This window comes from Miniopterus schreibersii, assembly GCF_964146895.1.
Source record: "Miniopterus schreibersii genome assembly, chromosome: 6".
Classification (NCBI taxonomy): Eukaryota; Metazoa; Chordata; class Mammalia; order Chiroptera; family Miniopteridae; genus Miniopterus; species Miniopterus schreibersii.
In genome coordinates, this window is record NC_138107.1 from 11458952 (window position 1) to 11468908 (window position 9957).

A 9957-nucleotide genomic window follows, 5' to 3' on the forward strand; every position below is an offset into this window, starting at 1 on the left:
ATAATGAGATGTCACTCCACACCCACTAGAACAGCTTAATATTTAAAAAAAAATGAATGTAACAAGTGTTGATGATAACGTGGAGAAACTGGAACCCTCATACATTTCTGGTAGGAATGTAAAATGGTACACCAACTGTGAGGAAAGTATTTTAGCAGTTTCTCAAAAAGCTAAACATAGAATTACCGTATCACCCAGCAATTCCACTCCTAAGTATTGAGAATTAAAAATATATGTTCAAACAAAAAAATGTGTATACACATTTTTATAATTATTCATAATAACCAAAAAGTGGAAACACCCTAAATGTTTATCAACACGAATGAATAAACAAAAATGGTATATCTATGCAGTGGTCTATTATTTAGCCTTAAAAAGAATGAAGTACCAGATCCAGAGACACAGAAGCATAAAACAGACTGATGAATCTCAGAGGAACGGGTGGGGAATGGGGGGACGAGAGTGACCAAATAACTTATATGCATATATGCATAACCTATGGGCACAGACAATAGACAATAGTGTGGTTAAGTCCTGGGGGGGGGGGGGGCATGGGTTGGAGGAGGGGAAAAGGGTTCATCTGTAATACTTTCAACACGAAGATAAATAAAAATAATAATAATAAATTAGGAGGAAATCCTATTCCATGATAAAGAACCAGATGACTTCCAAGTTTTCTGTTGTTAATGATTCCACAATACTGTGAAATAAGTGTCATATGCTAAACCCTCAATACTACTTTTAATTCACTAACTGTTTATTTCTTAAATTAAGAATTTAAGTTCTTGTTTATTTTAATGGCCACTACATGTTTTTGAATTACCTTTGATAACAAAACAATTTTGTTAATAGTTTAAAGAAAAAAAAAAAAAAAAAGAATGAAATACTCGTACATGTTACAACATGGTTTGAAAATACTATGCTAAGTGAAAGAAGCTCGACATGAAAGGTCATATAATTGTTTGATTCCATTTTCATGAAATGTCCAGAATTGGCAAATCCATCAAAGCAGAAAGCTGATGAGTGGTTGCCAGAGGCTGGGAGGAAAGAACGGGAGTGACTGCTTAATGTGTATTCCACTTCTTTTAGGGGTGATAAAATGCTCTTGAATTAGTGACAATGGCTGTACAATGCTGTGCATGTTCTAAAAGCCACTGAATTGCACACTTTAAAATGGTTAAAATGAGGACCATTATGTTATGTGAATTCTATGTCAGTTTTTAAAAAGATAATATAGAATGCTCAAATATGAAGATGTATTTTTAACTTTTTCAGGACAAAGTCTTTCAAAATAAGTGCCCAATAAATATTAGCACAAGGGCCTCCTTCAGCGGCTCTAAGACACTCTCCTCTTCTCATTGGTCAGGAGCATTCTCATCTGCTTAGCAACCCTCTCCCATTGGCTGGATCCTGGTGACTGAGAACCAGGGTGGCCGAGGCCCTGCGGCAGGCACATAATGGCAAACCCTCCTTAAGGGACCCGGGTCCCCAAAAGCTGCTCAAACATTTCTCTCTACTGAGAAGGTTTTGGCTGGTGGGAAAATGTCAGAAGTTGGCATTAGGAGACCCTGAATTGCTCCCCTGCCCCAGATTCTTCTGAGGCCTCCGGCAGAGTGCCTTCTGGATGGTGCTTTCCTTTGAGTTAAAATGGAAGTGAGTCTCCAGTGATTCAAAAGCCTGGTAAACATACAGCCAGGAGCGCTACCGGCACCTGCACCCGGGCTCTGCCCTCAACGGCCGGGCCGCGGCGGACCTACAGGCTGGAAGGCCTGGGACTCACCTCCCTTCCCCGCTCACCACCTTCCGGAACAGGCGGCGCCCCGCCCTTCACGGGTCCAGCGGTTTCCCAGAAGCCTTTGCCCTCTAAGAACTGAAGGAAGCTCCTCCCCCCCGGAAAGGCCGGACCATTCCGAGGCTCTGGAACTTTCTGGAAGGGCCAGGGCCCCGCCCCTCCCCGCAAAGGCAGGGTGGGCGGAGGGAGGAGCTGGGCCTGTGATTGGAGGAGGCCTGCTGGGGGCGTGGCCAAGGGCCGAGGAGGAGCCGTTTGGCAGTTGATCTCTGGCAGCAGCTCCGACGGTTGCTCCGCGATGGCGCTCAGCTGATTGAATTGCTAAACCATCTTATGGGGACCCTCCCCTCCCCAGGAAGATAAGAATTGCTGTAAGGACTCAGGAAAACCCCAAAGGCCCAGGATGCGGAGACTGGGGCGCCCTCTCCTTCATCCCAGGTTGGTTGCAGAAGTTGTGGCCCGAGTGGGCCCCGGGACCCCTGTCCTCCGTCCTCGCAGTGTGGCGTCCTGTCCTCCCAGGGACAGGTGGTGACAGGGCTGCCTGAGCCCTCAGCTGCCCTCTCCACTCGTCCTCTGGTGGAGCCCCCACCACGCCCCTGCGCCACCCTCACGCACGGGCACCCCCCTCACAGGCCAGGGCTCAGATGATCAACAGTCATTGGAACTGGGGTGCCCTCCCCCTTCTCCCCACTGGTTCACCCAGGGCCGGGGGAGCTGGCAGGGGGCCTCATCTCCGGACCACCTTCCTCTGCCTTCCGCTACCGGGGGTCCGGACATTGGTTCTCCCCGCCCAGGTAAGAGAGGGGCCGTTGATAGAAGCGGCCCCAAAGCCGCTCTTGCGCCCCCTCCCCACTTGCCTCGGTCCTCACCCTTGCCTTTCTCCCTTCTTTTCTCCCTCCGCCCCTGTACTTTGTCTCTCGTGGAAGGAGTCGTCCATGCTCCCATTCCAAGCGGGACAGTCAACTGTGCGCCCTGAAAGAGCCCGCGGTGCAGCGGGAACGACGCCCCCGGGGCGTGCGCCCCCTGCCGGCCGCTCGCAGGACCGACTTGCTCTGGGGATATGGAGGTATTGCCCTCCAGGCCCCTCCCTCTACCCTGCTGCTCTCCTCCCTCCCCCCAGCGACTGGTGGAGGGTGGTGGTGGGGAACCCAGACCTAGCCCCAGGAGATCTTTCTTAGGCCAAGGTCTTCTCTCTAAGCTCCGGGTAATCATGGGAGACACATTAACCCTTTGCGAGCATATCCTCTCGCCTGGAGAGGGACAAAATAGCCGCGCCTACCGCGCGGTGTTTGTGAGGATGGGCGCGGCTATGTAAATGCTTTGCTACAGGTTCCTCATTGCGATTTTAACTTTGTTGGCTGCTGCCTTTCTATGTATCCATTTTCTTTTACTTTCACAGGATCGGACACTGCCCGTGATCATCAGCCCAGCCCTAACAAAGAACATGGAGACAGTGTGCTTGTCCCCACCGCCATGGTTTGGGAACTAGGAATCCAACCCTTTTTAGCGGTACCCGACCCAGAGAGACGGTCCTGTGTCTCCTTGCTTCCGAGGCTTTGCTGAGGCTTCAGCTGTCTGGAACAACCAGCTCTCTGCTGGTGGGATCTGGGACTTGATTGGCATTTTTGTCACTCTTTTGTAAGACAGCCAGTACTCTGCCCTCAGGGAGGAGATTTGAGCTCTAGGCAGCAGGATTTTGAAAAGCCCAGCCCCCACAGGCCACGGTTCCCTCCTAGGTCAAGGTTCCCATGATTCCTCAGTAGAGGACAAGGCTTTAGGCTGTGAGCTGTAGGCTTTCAGATCAGTCTAGAGGATGGGTCCCTTCCCTTCACTCTTAGTTTTGCTGTTTTTTCCAGAGCTCATCTCTGACCCAAAGGCTTTCCCAATTACCATCAACATGGAAACTTGGCTTTTCACATGGATATATTCTCCCCCTTTTATGCACTATCTTGCTCCGCAGAGATGGCCTTCCATGAAGGAAGCCTGGAGGGCTCAAAGGGCCTGGCCAGTCACCCAGGCCCCAGTACAGCCCTTCAGCCCTCAGGTCAAGTGGAAAATTTAATAAAGGCTCCATGTCCTTGGCTACTGAAACTTGTGAGCTGAGTCAGAAGTAAAGATTTGCCCCCCCCCCTTTCTTTTTCTTCCCACCCAAACGAGGTAGAGTTTGTGCCGCATGGGAATGGAGGGAGGGTGGCAAGGGGGCTGTATAGGGGCGCCCCCTGGTCCTCCCACACCTTTGAATAATGCTCATCCCAGTCTGAGACCTGAAACCAGTTGGTTTACAAGACACCTGGCAGAGTTTTCCTTGAGCATTTACATTGCAATAAGGCACGAACTAAAGGAACAAATTTATCCACCAGAATGGAAGGTCATTAGGATGTGGGAGGAACTAAATAGTGATTTGTACTGAGGTCCTGGAATTTTATGAGATACTATTTTCATTACCTTGTTTTTCTAACCCTTGAATGCCAGTAAAGGGAGAATTATTAAGGAATAAATTATTGGTGGGTGGAGGTGGTTCTTATTAGACTGAATCAAAGAACTGGTATCCATCCCATCATTGGCCTGCTTCATGCGCCTGGGAGGTGGTGGGCAACTTTTCTGGATCTCATAATTGGTAGTAAAAGTCCTAGCAGAACATATCCACTTCCTAGGACCTCAGAGGTTGCCCAATACCCCTGCCCCCTCTTTCCCCAGTGTGCCATGGAGACCAGAGCTGATTTGTCAAGAGAACAGATAGCCCTAAGATGCCCCAGCTGGGGCCCCGGCTCTGTGTGTTTCTACCCCAGTGGTGACCACAGAATATTCCTGGAATTGCCTTCTGTAAAGGCTCTGGGTCTTTTAGGAACAGGAATGGTAGAGTCTGTACAATCCTAGAGCCAAAATCATCCAGCACTGAGCTCATTGGAGCACAGAACATGAGTTATTTTTGTGTTTTTTTTCCTTGGAAAACTTAACAGATTAAAAGTATGGAATCATACATAATAGTACAACCTGGCAGGGATATTTATGAGCAGAGAACGGCTTATTTGGAGGCCTTTGATCTTCCCAGTCCTGAGACTCTGGGCCTAATATATAATTATCATTAATGTCCTGTAATTTTATAACACTGTTGTCACTGATCCACATCATTAACCATCATGAATTGGTGACTTCTCAAATCCTGAGGGCTACTTTGTGTAGCAATGCAGAGCTCTAAGATTTGCACACAGTCTCTGGAGGTGGATAGTTTTTGGTCATTGTGTAGATGACACTGAAACCAGGAGAAAGGCTGGGCTCCCTTTAATGAGAGGGCATGCAGTTTACGTGCCTTGTTAGACCTACCAGCACTCCTCTCCTCTAACCCCACACGAAAACCAAAAAAGAAAAGGACCTTGGAATTATTTAATACCCAGTTTGTCAGGACAAAGTTAAGGACCTTAGGAACAGCCTTTTCTTACCACGAGGCACTGAGACAGGCATTGAGAAGTCGCTATTTACTCAACACATTTCCCCATGTGTTCCATTTTTAAATGTTATATTTACTTTCTTAACCCTCATTGCTCACATGATTCCTTCCAGAAAATTAGCTGAAATTCTAATGTCCTTTGCTGTTCCTTAGATAACTTGGGGGCAACTCCAGTTATGGATTACCCAGCCCTTCCCCTGATGAGTTATATGAACTTTTGCAAATTCTTTAACCTCTCTATGTGAGGAACCCCAAACTAAAGACAGAGAGGCTCAGGTGAGCGTGTCTTGTTTTCGTATGCCTGGCACAGACCCCACTTTCCGTAAACCTCAGGGAGGATGGGAAGCCCTGCGGCTTAAGGAAAAAGTCCCATGAAAAGTTCCAGCCTCTGCTTCCCTAGCAGGCCAAGGCCAAGCCAACCTAAAACTGAAGGATTCCTCAGAAGGTGGAATCTCATAAAAACTCTTAAGAGTGTAAAGACTGCCTAGCTGCTGTGGCTCAGTGGTTGAGTGCTGACCCATGAATCAAGAGGTCACTGGTTTGATTCCTGGGCAGGCCACATGCCCAGGTTGCAGGCTCCATCCCCAGTAGTGGGCATGCAGGAGGCAGCTGATCAATGACTCATCATTGATGTTTCTATCTCTCTATTCCTCTCCCTCTCTCTGAAATCAAAAACATTTTTTTAAAGTGTAAAGATCAAGGAAGAATTGGGCCCCTTGATTGCTGGTGAGGTTCTCCCCACCTCCTGTCAGGCCCTGGACTGGCCCACAGTTGGCTCCATTTACTTTCAACATGGAAGCCAAGGTGTTCATGTGTGTGGGTGCACTGTCCTTGACATGTCCTACCCACCCCCAGCTCTCCCTGAAGCAACTGGCAAGTGTCAGCTCTACCCAAGGAGCCTGCCAGCCATGTACCCTCCGGCCAACCTTCTCTGACCTCCAGCAGGGAGGTGAAACACTTCTCTAACATTTCTCCTTCATTCAAGTGGGGATTAACCTGATGATTCAGAAGTAAAGACCAAACCAGGAGCCAGTTTTAATCTTCTCACCTCAAGCAGGTAGATGGTGTTTGTGCCAGAGGGGACCTGGAAATTCAGGAGAGGTAGAGCTGGTCAGTGGGCTGCCCTGGGTCATCCTACCACCCCTTGGGACGTGCTCACCTGCTAAGTCAAGTGGAGTCCCTCTGGCCCACTGTCAGCCTCCTGACTAGAGCCAGCCTCTCCCTGGGTGATCTACTCGCACCTGAGCACTTACATCCTGGGAGGGAGAATGTCTTAACCTGGAGGAATGAAGGAAAACCAGTGGGAGGCAGATTTGAGTCATGCCAGAGCCCTGGTTGTTAGGTTTCGGCTGTTAGGCCAGAACCTGGAATAAGAGGGAAGGGTGAGCAGGGACTGGGGAACCGATGAGGAAGAGAGCCCAAGGGTGGGGTCTGGACTATCCAGGTCCTTTTAGCTGCAGCTGGGACTGTGGATCTGAGCATAAAGGAGCCTTGGTGTCAGAGGTTGCCAGGTGCTTTCTGCTCCTTCCCTGCCCTCTTCTTTCTCTGTGTTATGGACACCAGGGCTGATTTGGCAAGGGAACAGCACCCCCCCTCACCCCCCACCCCTCCCTGCCCTGAGATTCACCCAGCCAGGGCCCTGGCTCTGTACCTAGTGCCCTCCCACTGTTTGGGCCACAGCAGTCTGGGAGCTGCTTTCTGTCTGGGCTCTGGATTACTGCTGAAGGCAGGAATGATGGCTCTGCAAGAGCCCGCCAGGAGGATGGCGCGGTAACCAGCAGGCCCTGTCTGATTGGAGTACAGGGAGCCACTCCCTGCCGGGGGTGGATTCAGAAATCCATCACGCACACTTGCTTGTAATAAGATTAATAACAGTTTCATGGATATTGAAGAGGGGATTCTAATACCCATTAGGGGAGGCTGCATTGGACAACTTCCGATAGCTGTGCCAGCCCTGAGATTCTCTGAGCCTGATTTACCGAATATTATCACTTATACACTATAATTTATAATAATGTTTTCAGTGATGCATATCATTAATAATAATGGCTGTTATCACTCTGCATTTTTCAACTCGAAGTGTGAGCTACATGGTACTCCTCAGGCATACTTACCGATCAATACTTACCATCGATACTTTACTGCAAAGGAAACTGAGACCAAGAAACTGGCTCTGGCTCTTCGCACTGGACGGCCCCCCAGGAACGGCTGCACTCGGGACCCCAAGTTCTCTGCAGCTGCTGCCTGCCAGGCCTGCTCTGCGTCCCACCTTCCACCCCTCCTCAAAGCTCCCAGGACAGCTAGACTGGCCTCCTCCCACCTGTCCAAGTGCAGACTCCAACTGGGGATTTTGGTCCCTGGCTGGGCCACAGTTGGACTCAAAGCCAGTCACTTCCTAATGACAGGTCCCTTTGGAATTAAAATCTAGTGAATTCTTCCAGCCAGGGGCGCTACCTTGGGCTTGTGGCCCTGGCCAATCTACCATCCATCTCCTCCTGTATAGTAGGTTCCCCAAAGCTATACATTCTCTTGAAATGAGTGAAAACAGAACCACCTTTGTAAAACCAGATACCAGTTTATGTTCCTGCCCATCAAGTGCAGCAGTCAAGGGCATGCACAGTGTCCTTCATTCGTATTTTGATTTCTCTTGAAATTGGGCACTGTGTGGGGACGTAGCTGGTCAGCAAATGCATGTTGACCAAATGCAGCTCTGACTTCTCCACCTCTGGCACTTTTTCTGCCAGGCTCAGTCCTCTCAAATTCATGGTTCACAAGCCAAGATTCGGGCTGTCTACACGAAACCCAGAAAACTGCATTTCTAATCACCTCTGGAAACTGCAGTACAGATGCAGTTATTAAATGTTTACCTAACTCTGTCACTCACTAGCTGTGTCCCATGGGGCAGCTTAGATGACCCCTCTCTACCTTTGCTTCGCCAAGGGCAATGGTACTAACACCTGCTTCATTGTGTTGTGTTGATGATGGACTGAGCTGATCTGTATAAAGTTCTTAGAACAGTGCATGGAACATAGTAGGAACCTCTCAATGAAAGTCAGCTATTATTATCGATTCCATTCTGCAGTTCAATATCCACTTGGAAAATGCCAATCCTGTGTCAGCTTAAGGAAGGGAGAAGAACTTTCCTCTAATTAGTCTGGGTAGGGAAGTCAACCAACCCGTCCTTCATAGACAGAACTGTACCCTTGAGAGATCCCCAAAGGAATGGGTGGAGAGAGCGTGACAGGGAACCCAGGGGGGAACACTCAGGATTATTTGAAATAACTGAGAACTTAAATATTTTCCTCTTTGTCAAATTCCTCCTCAAATGGTAAGCGAGATACCTGCAGTTACCAGGACATACCACGTCAGTGATGAAGGGGACAGACGTGGGGCTCTGAGATTTTCTTCATGAGAGAGTGGGAACAGTATCAGGAAGGCCAGCCAACAGAGGTGGCCACAGCTTGGGGAACAGGGGACATCTTGGATATGACATAAGGGAGTCAAGGGAAAGAAAACTCACCTGTGCAAAGTATATAGATGGCATATTGCTGGGTGAGCCAGGAAGCACCAATGAACACATGTTATAGGGGAGGTGGCAAAAGAAGAGGGGGCGTGTCGTCACCTAACCAGACGGGCAGCTGGACGGAGGGGGGGGCCGTAGGAGGCTGGTTAGTGGGCTGGCTGGCTGTGGACCAGATGGGTTTGGGGATCCCATGGAGATGGGTAAATTCCAGCTTCGCCCCCTCATCAGTAGGGAACCAAGCCAGTAACTGCCGGATGCATGGACAGCTCAGGAAGGGACTAGATCATGAGATCTTTCTTACTCCAGCCCCGGAGAAGCTCCAGCACAGGATGGCGGAGGAGAATACTGGTTTCACTCGCCAGGAGCCATTTGGCTGTTGGCTAAAGGGGCCAGAAGTTCAATTAGCTCAAGAAGGAAAATCACCAACCTAGAGCCTGCCATCTGGGCCTGTTTCCCCAGAGTTGGGGAGCAGAGAAAGTTGCCAAACATTGTCCGAAATGAAGACATGGGGCAAGATCACCCCACCCTTGGAAGATGCTAAACAGCTACGACAACAGGACACAGGACAGTTTGGGAGGTCAAGGCCAGCCTCCCTCTTGGGTCTGCTGGGAAGCTTATCGATTTCCCTCTGATAGAGGCTGCAGTAAAGGGAAGCCAGGGAGCCTTGTTGTAAACATGGACTGACTGGTTGCTGGGGAACCTTAAATGAGATCGTGGAAGCTGAGAAAATAAGATGTTTGGTTTAAAGACTGAAAACATAAACATATTTTAAACAGTGAAGGGGGCAGTGTTCCTTTTAGATGTCGGGAGAGCGATCTGGATGGATTGGATTCTGTTATAACACAAAGGTGGAAACCTCAGGTATTTACCTGGGAGCCTTCTTGTCACAACAAATATTCCTTACTGCCAACGGTATCTCATGGAATGGCTGGGTTTGGGAATCTAGGTGTGAAATTTAAGACTGTGCGTGCAGGTTCTGCCTGCTGCCTGCCAACAGTCTGTTCTTTGAAGAGTGTGTCTGTTCTACCAGCAGCAGTTTGCAGAGACCCCAGGGGCTGCAAGACCAGAGGAAGCCCCGCCAGCTCGCCGAAGCCCTGAGCCCTGCACGCGGACACACTGGGAACAGAGCATGGAAGACCCAGAAGTGCCAGGGCTGCACCTAGGAAACATCAATATCCACAGACTTGGGGAGAAGTT